We start from the raw sequence: 15719 nt of genomic DNA on the forward strand, positions 1-15719 counted from the left end.
CCGAGAACGCAGGGCTTGGTGGGAGCTTCGCGAGCCCTCGCGGCCGGAGGGGACAGGTTATAGGCCTTCAATCAGAGGGTTGCAGTACTGCTGGGGTTCCCTAAACTGAGAAACATCAAGATGGTGTCTCAGAGGGAGGGCTCACGGGTCCTACAGTCATGGGTTCGAATCCGAACTTCTTTAGTTGCCTGCTCAGTGACCTCGGACAAGTTACAAACTTTTCCTCTTCACACAGTGGGGAGCATGATTCCTCCCTCGCGGAATTATTGCTAAGTTTCAATGAGGGGCTACATTTACAGTGAATGGAAGACCAGATTCGCTAGCTTTTTAATCGAGTGTCTACCACGTGGTAGGCATGGTGCAAGGCGCTGGAGATAGCAATAATGAAAGCGACACGTAGTTCTTGCCCTCGAACTAACATTTCTAACGTGAACAGGGGACAAAAAGAAGCAAATTACAAGTAAATTACGATACGTAGTAAGTGCTCTGAGGGAAACCAAGAACTGGAATACAGAAAAATGGAGGAACCTACTTTAGATAAAATGGTCAGGGAAGAAATCTTTGAAGTGATACTTAACCTGACTCTAGAGAACAAGGAGGAATGTCAAAATGAAGGGCAGGGAGGTGGAGAGGCTTCCAGACTAAGATCTGAGAATGATATATGCAAAGGCCCTGAGGTGGGACAGAACTTGATCTTGAAGAACTGAAAGAAGCCCATATGGATGGAAGGCAATAGGTGAGGGGGAGAAGAGTGAGATCAATTTAGCATCTTGTATCCCATAGTAATATTATAATTTTGGCTTTTGTCCTAATGAGAAATCATTGAAGAATTTTGAGCAGAGGAGTGACAAGATCTGAATTACATTTGATTTTATGTTCATTGGGCTTGCTGCTGTGTAGAGAACTGATTTGAAGGGGGCAGAACTGGAAGTGAGGTGACCTAGTAGGCAAGAGATTATACCGGCCTAGCCTGGGGTCATGATACTGGAAATGTAGCTAAGAGGATGGATTAAAGGTGTACCTTATTTGGGAGGTGGAAAGGTGGAGTGAATGGGTCTTGCTGATGGGTTTGTGACAGGATTTCAGTCTAAAATGAAACAGGAGGATCTGAAATGGAGAATCTCACAAAGGTACCCTCCAAAGAATGGAACTTAGAGACTGATTTCCCATAATTGCCTGGTTTACAGAAAACAGGCTTATTTCCTGACCAATGAACATCCACCAAGAATTACTCCCCATCCTCAAGCCAATGAACTTAATACTTTTGGACTCTGGTCAGACTTGCTTCTGGTCCATAAACACAACTCTGCCCAAACCCTCAACGGACTTGCTTGTATCTTGCTACATCATATGTTTCTCAAATTGCAACTCAATTTCTGGTAATTCGAGCTTGCCTTGGTTTGCCTCTATTTAGGTTGACAGGTTGGATACGTGGGTGAAGGAGAAGGGATAATCATGGACGACTGCTGGTTTCTGGCTAGAGCAACTGGGTGGGTGGTGGACTATTTCTTGAAATAGGGGAGTGGGGTTATGAAGGAAACAGTTTGGGGGGGTTAGGTCAAAAGCTTCACTTTGGTCATGTTGAGTGTGAGATATATACAAGACTTCAGAGTGAAGGTGTCAGGTTAGCAGTTGGATACACAAATTAGGAGCTCAGGGAGAGATCCAGGCCAGAGACAGAGATTTGGCAGTCATTTTAGGTAGATGTATTCAGAGTCCTGGAACTAAATGAGATCTCCTAGGGAGATAGTATAGATGGAGATGAGAAGAACCATCATGGAGCCATGGGGCATACCAGCATTTTGAGGGAGGGCAGAGGAGGAGCAAAGGAGGTGAGATTAGAGCGGTTTGAAGGGATGAGGAAAACCAGGGAGTAGAAGTAGAGGAAGGAATGAAGGAGGAAGTAACTCTGGAGAACTGCAGTAAGGACAGGCAAGATGAGGACATGGAAGTATCCTTTAAATTTGCTAGCACGTAAGTCATTGGTGACCTTGAGCAGTCTTGGTAAAGTATTGAAGATGAAAGTCAGAGTAGAGAGAGAAATGGGATATTGTTTACAGTTACATATATATGCGATAAAAGAATAAAGATATGCCTGGGAATGATAAACACTAAGATTCAAGAGAGCAGTTGCCTCTGGCAGAGAGAGTAAAGTGGTTGGAGAGGGGTACTTCAACAAAATAGAATTTTGTTTTTTAACATGAATCATGGGTATACATGATGTTCATTATGTTATTTTCTGTGCCTCCTGAGTTAGGAGGGCAATATAAATTCAGACCCATCCCCACCTTTTTTGCTTTTTCCACCTGTGGGTCCAAGTAGTTGCAAACTTCCTTGCTGCTTCCCAAGGCCCTTGGGGCAATTGGGGTTTTGCAGGGGGCATTTCCAGTTCCTCAACCTTGGGCAGACCTAGTGAATTTCTCCTGGTCCTGCATGGGTGATAAAACTCCAGCCCTCATAACTTGTTTCTGATTCCAATACCCTCCTGTTATAGGAACCTGAAGTCAAGGACTTAACACCGAGTGGTCCAAAAACAGTAAAACCTACAGGAAACTCAGAGTCTCCAAAGTCGAGAATTCCTTTTGTGCCAAAAATGAAGAGAGTAGTCAGAGCAGCAAGGGGAACTGACCCAGAAGAGTCCTATGGTCTGAGAATAATGAAACCTCTAGGACTTTCAGAAACACAAAGCCATTAAATTGGGGACACTTATGTGTGCCAGGGACTCCAACATATTACCATGTACATATCACCACAACAGAGAGAAAAAGAAGCCCTCCCTTCCTTGAACTGGTAATAGAACAATCAGAGTCTATAAAATTGGTATGCTTTACGTCAAAAAAATAGCAAGTTAAAAAAATCATTGTGAAAGGATAGAACAATATGTTTAAAAAAAAGACATATATGAAAAAAACAAAAACTAGAAACACTTTAAAAGTACAGCCACTGAAATAAAAAAACCTCTGGAACTGTACTACAGTTTCCAATTAATTAAATGATTCAGTGGATGCTAGGTGAAAGGTTACTGAGTACAGGATGTTTGTATGGTGCCGGAGTATTGCTCCACAGATTATTTGTTAACAATTTGTAAAGGGAAAGCACACCTTTACATGAAAAAACGTGGCAGTCACCATTATAACCAAGTGATCAAACAGTATCACCAGTAGTGAGGCACCCTGACATTAAGTGTCTCCTGATAGGATACAAGATGAAGTACACAGCATCATCTAGGAGATAATGATGCCAAAAATGTGTAAGCTAAATCCAGTCCAGCCTCTAGACTTAGGTTTTATTCATTATTTTTTTCTGAACTACTTGAAAGTTGTGTTAAACACAATTCAACCGAGTAAATTTGAAGATCTAATTGGCGATTACACTGGTGACTCATGAATCACTCATGAATCGGGCAGCATCCCATTTAGCAACTAGGAGGGTGCTCTAAGTGGTTGTATAAAATGGAAGGTTTTTATAGGAAGGAGGGTGGGGCAAGGGAGCTATTAGCAAAAGAGAAGAAAGGATTATTTTTAGGCCAGGACATCTTTTTGTGGGGGAAGGGACTGGCAAGGGTTTTATTATACAGATTGACTCTTCTTTCTCTGGGGAATGAAGAAGGCCCATTTGGCAGATTACCTCATTGATGCTGACTAGAAAATTCCAGACTAAGTGATTAAGATTACATTTCCAGTGAAGGTTGAAACTGCCATAGGTTAGGTATTAAATCTAGGATTGGTGTCATGGGCTTTAGCACAAGTGACACCATTTTGGGCCTGTGGTTTTTCTCTTTAACAGTTGCAAACATCATGACTCTTTAGCTCTAAGTATTTCAACATGCATCTCCCAAGAACAAGACCATTCTCCCACATAATTACAGTATCATTATTATACTTAAAAAATTGAAAATAATTCCCTAAAGTCTTTTATATCTAGAAATGAGATTTGTTTTTAAATTATTCAATAATCCAGTGGGCCAGCAGTGAGGGATGGGGAGACAGGAAATAACTGTGGCCATGAATTGATGATAGTAGATGCAGGCTAATGGAAAATGGTGTCTTTGCACTTAACGTTTATTTGTTTGAAAATTTTTTTTAAAGTTTTTTTTTTTTTTTTTTTGCTGTGGACCATTTTTAAAGTCTTTATTTAATTTGTTACAATATTGCTTCTGTTTTATGTTTTGGTTTTTTGACCATGATGCATGTGGGATTCTAGCTCCGCGACCAGAGATGGAACTCGAACCCCCACCCCCTGCATTGGAAGGCGAAGTCTCAACCACTGGACTGAAGAGGGGTTGAGGATTTGAAAAACTAGAGTGAAAACCGAGAAATCCATGAGAAGACGGAAGGTAGTTGGGGGCCAGTTGTGGGGAGACTGTGACTGTAGCCAGAGTGGAAGGGTGTCAGATGCCTTGAGATGGGGGTGAGGCTGAGGGAGAGCTATTTCAGTTGTGCTCACCTGTGCCTCTCCCCTCCTCACCCCCACTCCCCAGGACCCTGGATGGATCATTACCTGCCCCATTGCCTCATGAGGCTGTAAACTCAGCACTCTAGCCTGACTAGGTAGGGCTAGACCAGTGGACCTTAAACATTACCTCCCCACCTGCTTCATATCCTAGGGTCTGGGCCTTAGCCTTCCCCTAAATTCACTGACACCCCTAAAATAATAGGAACTCAAAGGGAAACATATTTGCAATGAAAGAAAAACAACAAACAGAGAAACCTATATTAGATGAAGCTGAGTTAGTAGACCTGGTCAAGTTTAAAATAAGTATAATAAATATCCTCAAAATATAAGGGAGGATATTGTTAACCTAAGGTAGGAACAAACAAGAAGAATCAGTTGGAAATACTGGGAATGAAAAATTTAATAGTTGAAATCCATACATGGATTGAATAGCAGAATGGTTACAGCCAAAATGAAACGATGAGCAATAAGATCAGGGTGAGGATTCTTCCAAACGGCATCAGGAAGGGATAAAGAAAACAAGAAAGATAGAAAACAAATGAGCTAGTTGTTTTTTTTGTTTTGTTTTGTTTTTTGTTTTTTTTTAATTTATTATTATTATTTTAAATTAATTTATTTAATTATTTTTGGCTGTGTTGGGTCTTCGTTTCTGTGTGAGGGCTTTCTCCAGCTGCGGCAAGCGGGGGCCACTCTTCATTGCGGTGCGCGGGCCTCTCACCATCGCGGCCTCTCTTGTTGTGGAGCACAGGCTCCAGACACACAGGCTCAGTAGTTGTGGCTCACGGGCCTAGTCGCTCCGCGGCATGTGGGATCCTCCCAGACCAGGGCTCGAACCCATGTCCCCTGCATTAGTAGGCAGACTCTCAACCACTGCGCCACCAGGGAAGCCCCCTGAGTTAGTTGTTTATGACCCACACTGTTGGTGACTAATTCTGCAGCCGTTCCCAGCCCCCTTCTCCCTTACTTATCTCCACATTGGAGATAGAAAAAGAAGGGACTGAAATGAGGATCATTTGCTGGTAATATGTCCTCCCCCTTTTTTCTTGCCTTGGACATGGATGTTTTGTCTGGAGCTGTGACAGCTGTCTTGCGATCATGAGGTAGGTTGATAGTCATCAGATCAAAAAAATTCAACACACTCAGGACAGCCAAGTAGGAAGGTAGGAAGAGCCCAAGAAGGTTCTTGGTGGCTGAACAGTTGAACTAATGCCAGCAACCACCTACAATCCAACTCCTTGCTGTGTAACTACAAACAAAAGAAAAGAAAACAAAAACCCACGTGTTTATTTTTTAAAATTATTTATTTATTTATTTGGCTGCGCTGGGTCTTAGTTGTGGCGTGTGGGATCTTTTTATTTGCAGCATGCGAACTCTTAGTTGAAGCATGTGGGATCTAGTTCCCTGACCAGGGATCAAACCCGGGCCCCCTGAATTAGGAGCATGGAGTCTTAGCCACTGGACCACCAGGGAAGTCCCCCAACTTGCTTATTTAAGCCACCATTATTCATGTTTTCTTTAATCAGCAACTGAAAACATACCTAACTAAAATATTCCTAACTGATGCCTTGTTCAATAATTTGAAAAAGAACTACAAAGTTGAGATTCAAAGAAATGAGAGGGGAAAAGGTAGAAATCAGTGAAAAAGAGATTTAAAAGAAGTATTTTAGGACTTCCCTGGTGGCCCAGTGGTTAAGAATCCACCTGCCAATGCAGGGGATACGGGTTCAAGCCCTGGTCGAGGAAGATCCCACATGCCGTGGAGCAACTCAGCCCGTGTGCCACAACTACTGAGCCTGCACTCTAGAGCCCATGAGCCACAACTACTGAGCCTGGGCGCCTAGAGGCTGTGCTCTGCAACAAGAGAAACCCGCGCACCGCAACAAAGAGTAGCCCCCACTCTCCACAACTAGAGAAAGCCAAAAATAAATACATAAATAAATTTTAAAAAAATGAAACTACATGCAATAGTAGAAGAAAACATGAGTGTATTTTTCTTAATAATCCGTGTGTGAAGAAAGCCTTTTGAACTATAACTCAAAATCCAGAAGAGATAAAAGATTTATAAATTTGACTCCATTAAAAAACACCTGCTTGGCCAAATGAAAAACTGGGAGAGAATATTAGCAACTTAACGATACATGGCAGATAAAGAACTAATGTCCTTAACACACAGAGAGCTCTTTAAAATAAAGGGAAACTTTTCCTTTCTGTGATGCATGGCTGAAAGATGGCAATGCAGGTTTCCGAGAAAAATTGAGGGGAGAGAGCAAACATAAAAATGGACAAAAGATATAAACAGAAAATACACACACACAAAAGATACAAAAATGAAAAATATACTCAACTTCTCTTATAAAAAAGAGAAAAAATACTCAACTTCACTTATAAAAAAGAGAAATGCAAATTAAAACTACACTGAGATACCATTTTTCACCATTTAGATAGGTAGAAATTTAAAAACTTGACAACATCCTGTTGACAAACCTGTGGGGAAACAGACACCCTCATATGTTGCTGGAGGGAGCACACTTGGAAACAAACTATAGAATTTGGCAGTATTTAACAAAACTACATGTGAATTTAGACTTTGACTCAACAATTCACTTCTGAGAATTTATCCCAAAATACACACTTAGAAATATGAAAAAACATATGCACAAAGCTATTAGTTCAGTATTATCCGTAATAGCAAAATTCTGTAAACAACTGAAATTCCCACCTATAGGGACTGACCGAATAAACTATAGTATGTCCACACAATGGAGTACTGTGCAGCCACAAAAGAATGAGGGAGATCTCTATAAACTGATGTTGCTTGATTTCCAGGGTGTATTATTAAGTGAAATAAGTAACGTGTATGTTACCTTTTGTTAAAGGAAATAAAATGTGTGATAATAATGATGATAATGTTTTTTTTTTTCTTCAAAAAGAAACATGTAAAGATAAACCAGAAACTAATGAACACAGGGGAACACAGGGTGGAGGGGATGGGGTGGAGAGGATAAGGCCAAAAGTGACACTTCTCTTGAGTTTATTTATTTATTTTTATATTTATTTAATTTATTTTTTTAAATTTTAGGCCGCATTGGGTCTTCATTGATGCATGTGGGCTTTCTCTAGTTGCGGCGAGCGGGGGCTACTCTTATTGCGTTGCGCAGGCTTCTCATTGCGGTGGCTTCTCTTTGTTGCAGAGCACAGGCTCTAGGCGCATGGGCTTCAGTAGTTGCAGCACGCAGGCTCAGTAGTTGTGGCGCATGGGCTCAGTAGTTGTGGTGCATGGGCTCAGTAGTTGTGGTGCCCAGGCTTAGTTGCTCCATGGCATGTGGGATCTTCCTGGACCAGGGATGGAACCCGTGTCCCCTGCATTGGTAGGTGGATTCTTAACCACTGTGCCACCAGGGAAGTCCACTTCATAATTTTAAAATAGAAAAAATAGGGGCTTCCCTGGTGGCGCAGTGGTTGAGAATCCGCCTGCCAATGCAGGGGACACGGGTTCGAGCCCTGGTCTGGGAAGATCCCACATGCCGCGGAGTGACTAGGCCCGTGTGCCACAATTACTGAGCCTGCGCGTCTGGAGCCTATGCGCCACAACAAGAGGGGCCGCGATAGTGAGAGGCCTGCGCACCGCGATGAAGAGTGGCCCCCGCTCGCCGCAACTAGAGAAAGCCCTCGCACAGAAACGAAGACCCAACACAGCCATAAATAAATAAATAAATTAAAAAAAAAAAGAATAATGATGACACACATTGTATTTATTTAAAAAAAATAAAATAAAATAAAATAGAAAAAATAGAAAGGTTTTTAAAACGAGGGACTTTTTTTTTTTTTTAGGTTTTTTTTTTTGCCGCGCCGTGCAGCATGCGGGATCTTAGTTCCCCGATCAGGGATCAAACCTGTGCCCCCTGCATTGAGAGTAAGGAGTCTTAACCACTAGACCACCAGGGAAGTCCCAGTGAGGCACTTTTTAACTCCAGGAAAATAAAAAGTTATACATGGTAAGAAAGGTAATCATAGAACTCTACTTGGCTTGGCTCAAACAATATTGAATGTTGAAATACAATCACATGGGGATGATGGGCATGGGGAAGAAGGGGTGTGAGGGAGAAAACATCCTCATCTCGCTTCATGGTAAGTGTCAGAAACAAGGCAAAACACCTAAAATGTAGTTGCTTGTGCTAAACCGCACATCACCAGACTGAGGCTTAATTACAGTTTTGGTTCTCCTAGAAATGGAATCTTCAACCAGTCAATCAGGAATTGCCTGGTCAGTACTAGTAAGGTCATCTGCCTGATAGACCCCTGCCCTCCCCTAAAGGAAAGGAACTTTGTCATGACCAACCCGACTTTTGGCAGAGTACAACTTCCTTGTTCCTGCTCCCTTCTGCTTATAAAAGTCTTTCATCTTGTACAGCTCCTCCGAGCTCCTTTCTCTCTGCTACATTGGACAGTGCCCAGTTCATGAATCATTGAATAAAGCCAATAAGATCATTAAAATTTGCTCAGTTGAATTTTGTTTTTTTAATATAAATCAAGAAATAATGTTTAAAATTAGTGACTTAACCAACGAGGACCTACTGTATAGCACACAGGACTATGCTCATTATTTTTTAATAACCTATAAGGGAAAAGAATCTGAAAAAGAATATATATATATATATATATATATATATATGTAACTGAATCACTGTGCTGTACATCTGAAGCTAACACAACATTGTAAATCAAGTATAAGTCAATAAAAAATTTTTTTTAATTTTTTAAAAATAAAAAATAAATAAAATTAGTGACTTAGGCAACAGTATAGTCTGTTATTCTGAAACACAGGCCATATCCAGTAGAAGAAACTGCTGAGAGTGAACAGCGGTTGCTTCTGATGACAGAAATGGGGTGTGAGGTGGGATGTAGAGAAAAAGTGAGTAATAGTTTGTTTGTTTGTTTTTAAATGCTATTTAGCAGTATCTGCCTTCTGCTTTGAATACTGCCTGTGGTGAGGAGATAACTTGCTGGTTCTGGAGATCTTGATAGTGCCTATTAAGGGACAAGCCAAGGTGTTACAGTTTAGGACTCCTGAGAAGAAATTCAGCTCCCATTCAGCACTGCCCCTTCCCTTACACCACTCTCTTCCACTGCTTGAATTATGATTACAGTATTTATGTTTTTCCAGGCACATGAATAATTTCCCCTAGATTGTGTACTCTTTTTAAAAAATTTTATTGAAGTATAGTTGATTTACAATGTTGTGTTAATTTCTGCTATACAGCAAAGTGATTCAGCTACACATATATATTCTTTTTCATATTCTTTTCCATTATGGTTTATCAAAGGATATTGAATATAGTTCCCTGTGCTATAGAGTAGGACCTTTTTGTTTATTAGATTGTGTACTCCTCGAAGACAACTCAGTTTGATTTGTCTGCCTCCTTCCTTCTTCCATTTTCCATTCTTTTTTCTTGCCTACCATCTCTCTCCCTCCCTCCCTCCCTCTCTCTCTCTCTCTCTCTCTGCCTCTCTTTCTCTTTTCATAGCAGCCCTGCCTGTCTGTCTGTCTATCTATCTGTCTGTCTATCTATCTGTCTGTCTATCTATCTATCTATCTATCTATCTATCTATCTATCTATCTATCTATCATCTTTGGCCCTCACGAGATGATTATTCTCCTGGGTTCATGACATTATCATCAGTGGTCTATGGAAGGCTCCTCTTGCTATTCATTCATTTATCTATTTATCATTAATTATTTCTTTATTTTATTCTCATTCGCCTTCTTTTCCCAGGCAAATATCCCACTATGTTTAATATATATCTTCTTGTTTTTTGTTCTTATAAAATGGGTATTGTGTGCATGTATTATTTACGTGCAAGGATTTTAAAAGTTATATTAATATTATTGTATCGTGCATCTCATTTTTATCACTAAACATTCTATTTTTGATGCAATGTGACATCTAATACATTATTTCCAACTGTTGCATAATAGTACATTTTACCCATTTTACCTGCTGTTCTCCCAGTGATGGATGTCAGGTTGTCTCCAAGGATGCTGCAGACAATGCTCCATAAAATAAAATTAGGCCTTTATTTCACATCATACAGAAAAAAAATCTAGATAATTAGGGATTCAATTGTAAAAACGTTAAAACTTTCAGAAGAAAATACGACTATATTTTTATAACGTTAGGGTAGGGAAAGATTTCTTAAAATCTAGAAAACTATAAAGTGAAAATTCAGGAATTGAATATATTAAAACTTCTGTATGATAATAAACAAATAAAAAAACAACTGACAGACTACAGGAAATAACTTGCAATACATATAAACTGTCAAAGGTTTAGTTTCCTCAATATAAAGAGTAAGAACCCCTACAAGTCAATAAGCAAAAGATAAAAAACAAGTTAAAAATGGATAAAAGACCAGAACAGGCAGTTCCGGGAATGGGAAACTGGAATTACCAATAAACATGAGAAGATACTCACATGTATTTCTCTCTATGTATTTTTAAAAGATTACTTGTTACCTAAGTCTCTGAGTGTTAAAACACATCTTCTGGGTTGAATTATTATCATAATAAGTACATGATTGATCAAAACAAGATAAGAATTTTCAACCTAAAAAGTAAAAAGTAAAGTAAAAAACAAAGTAAAAATTTACTAAAAAGTAAAAATTTATTGGAAATACATCTAATGAGATGAACAAACTTTTATTTTTCAGTTGGTATACATAAAGTGAGACAGAGTTTGTTGCCAATTCTATTCTTATTTTTGTTTTCACAAGTAAAAGATCTAAGAAACCTTAAAATAAATAAATAGATTGGAGTTGGAGAGAGTTTTTTATAGTAATGTCACTATATGTCCCTTTGTTGGATGTCCTAGGCATTGTGGTATACTCAAACAATGGAATACTGTGCAGAAAATAAAATGGATGTACTGGAACTAGGTTTACAGATACCAACACAAATAAATCTTGAAAATGTAATGTTGAATTAAAAAAAAAAGGAAGTTAGGGACTTCCCTGATGGTCCAGTGGGTTAGACTCCGCGCTCCCAATGCAGGGGGCCTGGGTTCAATTCCTGGCCAGGGAACTAGATTCCGCATGCATCCAGCAACTAAGAGTCTGCATGCCACAACTAAGAAGTGCACATGCCACATCTAAGAGGTGCGCATGCCACAACTAAGAAGTCCACATGCCACAACTCTGAGCCCGCATGCTGCAACTAAAAAAAAAAGATCCTGCATGCCACAACTAAAAAAAAAAAAAATCCCGCATGCCGCAATGAAGATCTCGCGTGCTGCAACTTAGACCCAGTGCAGCCAAAATAAATAAATAAATATCTTTCTTAAAAAAGGAAGTTACAGGGAATTCCCTGGCGGTCCAGTGGTTAGGACTCTGCACTTTCACTGCTGAGGGCCCAGGTTCAATCATTGGTCAGGGAGCTAGGGGAGCTAGGATCCCCAGAAGCCCCACTGTGTGGCCAAAAAAAGGAAGTTACCAAAGGATGGATGAAGTAAGATATTTATATTAAATATATATTTCTTTAATTAATTATTTTAATGATTTGTTTATTTATTAATTATATTAATAATTATATTAAATTTAAAAAACACATAACTTGGGACTTCCCTGGTGGTGCAGTGGTTAAGACTCCGTGCTCCCAATGCAGGGGGCCTGGGTTCGATCCCTGGTCAGGGAACTAGATCCCACGTGCATGCTGCAACTAGGGAGCCGGTGAGCCGTAACTAAGGAGCCCCCTTGCTGCAACTAAGACCCAGTGCAACCAAATAAATAAATAAAATAAGTATTAAAAAAAGACATGAAAAACACATGACTGACATTGTTGGTGGATGGAGGACACACCAACTTCAGCGGAGTAGGTATCAATGGATAGAGGGGGAGTAAATGGGATTGGGGGAACAAATGCAGGCTTCAAATGTGTATATAAGGTTTTGGTTTTTGTTTTGTTTTTATAAGAGAACATCCACACTTTTATTTATTTACTTTTTAATAAATTTAAATTCTTGAGGGATACAGCATCACACAGATTCTGAGTTCAATGGCCTTAGCAGGAAAGTTGCTTCAGAATTCGGCAGGAACCATGCCATTGTTTCCATGGGCATGAATTACCTTTTCCCAGTTACTCTCTTTGGTTTGGTTTGCCACCAGGAGTCACTGTGCTGTCTCTGCTTTGTACACATAAGGACATCTCTTGCTTAGATAGAATTCGGTTTCATCCCAAGCATAAACACCTTCAGTTCTCAGAAGAGCTGTGTGCTCCCTCTGCTTCCAGAGACCCTGCTTAGAGCCAGCAAAAATGGCCTTGCACCAGAGCCTTCCAGACATATTCATCATTTTAAAGTCCTCTTCCCAGCAGGCCTCCACAGGCTCCAAAACGGAGGTAAGGGAGCTATGTTAACTTTTGTTTACTTTTCAAACATATCTAAAGCACATCTGAAAAAATGTTCATATCTATTAAATCTGAGTATCAGGTGTGTTTTTGTCCTCTACACTTTTCTGTGGAGTTAGAAATAGTTCATGATGAACTTTTAAAGTAATAAAGAATGAGGAGTGAGGAAGTAGAGACCAGGGGAAAAACTAAGAACTCTGTTTTACTATAGAAGTTATTTCACCTAAATGTATCCTGAAATCTCTGCTGTTTCAATCAATTTCAAAGCACTGTTTAGATAATTACAAAAGTCATTTAAAACATCTAGTATGAAAATTAATTAATTCAAAATGGTACCAGTTGATGCAAATGCATCCACAGGAAAGACTACTAAGCTTCGAGGTGAAACTCAGTGGAAACTAATTGTTTAGAATGAAAGTTTCATTTGTTCTCTTGTGGCTGTAGGAAAGTTTGTTTTTAATAAAGAGATTTCTGTCCGAATTTTTCTCTGAAACAAAAATACCCAGTGAAGATTTTTCTTTGTTGTGGTTGATCACTATATTCCAAAAGGAGACTGCAGTTGGAGGGTGATGTAGGTCTAGTAAGTTCACCCTCCCCCGCTGCCCCTTCCTGTACCCCCTCCACCGTCTTACCCTCTCCCTTTCTTTTTCAGCTGGGAGTTGATGGAGGCTACCTGGCCTGCAGGGATGAACCAGCGGGGAGGAAAGATAGCTGGTGCCCTGGAGGGGGACGGTCTTTGATGGGAGGAGGGCAGAGGAAGGGACCCTCTGCTGGGCGCTGTTAGGTTGGGGCGTGGGAAGATAAGGAAGTAGCTTCTGCTTTCTCAGCGACTTCTGTAGTGGGGTTATCTGCTGAACTTGAGAGCTGGGGAGGAGGTGTGGGATGGTTTCGGTGAGAGAAGAAGGTATATAGTGAGCGCCTCGAGAGTGGGAAGCAGAGCCAACTAGAGACATGTCGAGTAATATCCAGACCTTCATCAGAGGCCTGGCTCAGTGGTCTGATTTTTCCAGCAGTTCAGCTGCTACAGGGCAGATGCTGAAAAGGTAGAGGAATATAAGGGCCAGAGGGGTGGGAGGAGGAGGAACTGCTGGCGAGGGATAGGATGGAGGGCCAGCTCCACAGAGATCCTCACTGTGGTGATTACTACTGCACCCTCTCCCTCCCCTCCTCCTCCTGCCACCTTGGAGTCAGAGTCTGGATCCTTCCTCTTACCTCACTTGACCTCCATCCTCCTCCCCTCCCACTCCCCAACTTCCTTCATCTGTCCTTTAATTTCTCTCTCCAGGCTCTTCACTCTCTCCATCTGTACTGGCTCCTTCCCAACGTGTTTAAGCATGTTTAACACTCTCCTAATATTAACAAAAGGGGCAGAGGGAGGCTGCCATTAATCCCACACCCCTTCCAGCTACCGGCTCTATTTCGCTTTACAGGCCCAATGTCTCAGAAGCATTGCCTGAGTTCTCTACCTCCCGTGGCCTCCCTCATCAGCTCCCTGCAGTTGGGCTTCCATCACCCCCCACCCCCGTGGTCACCAGCAAATGCCTTGTTGTTGCATCCAATGGACTTTCCTGTCCCCACCTCACTTGATCACTCATTTGACAGAGCTAACCACTTCCTTCTTGAAACTTATATTCTGCCCTTGATTTCTTTTTTCTTTTTTTTTGGCTGCGTTGGGTCTTAGTTGCGGCCTCAAGGGGGTCTTCCTTGAGGTGTGTGGGATCTTTCGTTGCGGCGTGGGCTCTTCGTTGTGGTGCAGGCTTCTCTAGTTGTGGTGCACTGCCCTTGATTTCTGTGCCGTCCACACTGCTGCTTTTCCTCTGGCCTTCCTAATTTCACTGCTCCTTCTGCCGCGCCTCCCTTAGGCCACTGTTCTCTAGGGACCTATCCTAGACTTTTTTTCCTCTCCTCACTTTCCACTCTTTCTCCTTGAGCAATCCTGGCAACCCCCTGGTCCAGGCTGCCTTTTATTTCTCTCTGGCTTTACTGTTCAGTCCTAAATCATCCCCCAAACGTCTTGCCCTCAGTCTCCTTACTTTAGCCAGTATGGATGTCCAGTGGTTCTCAACTTAGCCTGCATCAGAATCATGTGGAGGATTGTTAACATGCAGGTATCTGGGTCCCACCTGGAGTTTCTGATTCAGTAGGTCTGAGGTGCGGCCCAGTCATTTGCATTTCTAACGAGTACCCAGGTACATTAGGTGTATTTTCTAGGGTACCATGACAAAGCGTCACAAACTGGGTGGCTTAACAGAACTTTATTGTCTGACAGCTCTGGGGGCCTCATTTAAACTAATTACATCTGCAGTGACTTTATTTCCAAACAAGTCACATTCTGAGTAATGGGGGTTAGCATTTCAACATATGAATTTGGAGGAGGGGGGACACAATTCAACTCATAATACTGATAACACCAGGTGATGCTGATGCTGCTTCAAAACACTAATCTGATCATATTATTCTTTAAAGCTTTTCAGAGGTTTCCCATTGTTCTCAAGGTAAATCCAAAGTCTTAGTTTGGCACTGAAGACCCAATCTCGTCCTGTCATTTAGCCACTTGTCCTTTTACCTCTCAGGCTCACACTGCTCATGGTGCCTCTCTGCCTAGACCCCCCTCACCACACTACTTCTATGGATCCTTTATTGCTCAGCCTATGTGTCACTGAAATTGTCATCAGTGCTCATCACACATACCTGTCTCTTAGGGCCTAGCACAGGGTTTGACACAGTGTTCCATACATTTTTGTTGCATCAATGTATGAAAACAATTATTTTCAAGCCTCTTTAAAAAAATTCAATTTTAATTTTTTTAATTCAAGAGAAATTTTAATTTGGAGTATTATAAAACAAAATCATAAAATAGGTAAGC

At 41.0% G+C, this 15719-nt stretch overlaps 1 pseudogene across 1 annotated transcript; it reads right to left on the reverse strand.

Moving 5' to 3' along the window:
• Window positions 1–12459: 12459 nt before the first annotated feature.
• LOC309615778 (large ribosomal subunit protein eL33 pseudogene) lies at window positions 12460–12798 on the reverse strand (annotated as a pseudogene). Its single transcript has one exon. The product of its transcript is annotated as a large ribosomal subunit protein eL33 pseudogene (transcript).
• Between the last annotated feature and the right edge of the window lie 2921 nt (window positions 12799–15719).

The sequence above is a fragment of the Balaenoptera borealis genome, assembly GCF_965194805.1.
Source record: "Balaenoptera borealis genome assembly, chromosome: 1".
Taxonomy (NCBI): domain Eukaryota; kingdom Metazoa; phylum Chordata; class Mammalia; order Artiodactyla; family Balaenopteridae; genus Balaenoptera; species Balaenoptera borealis.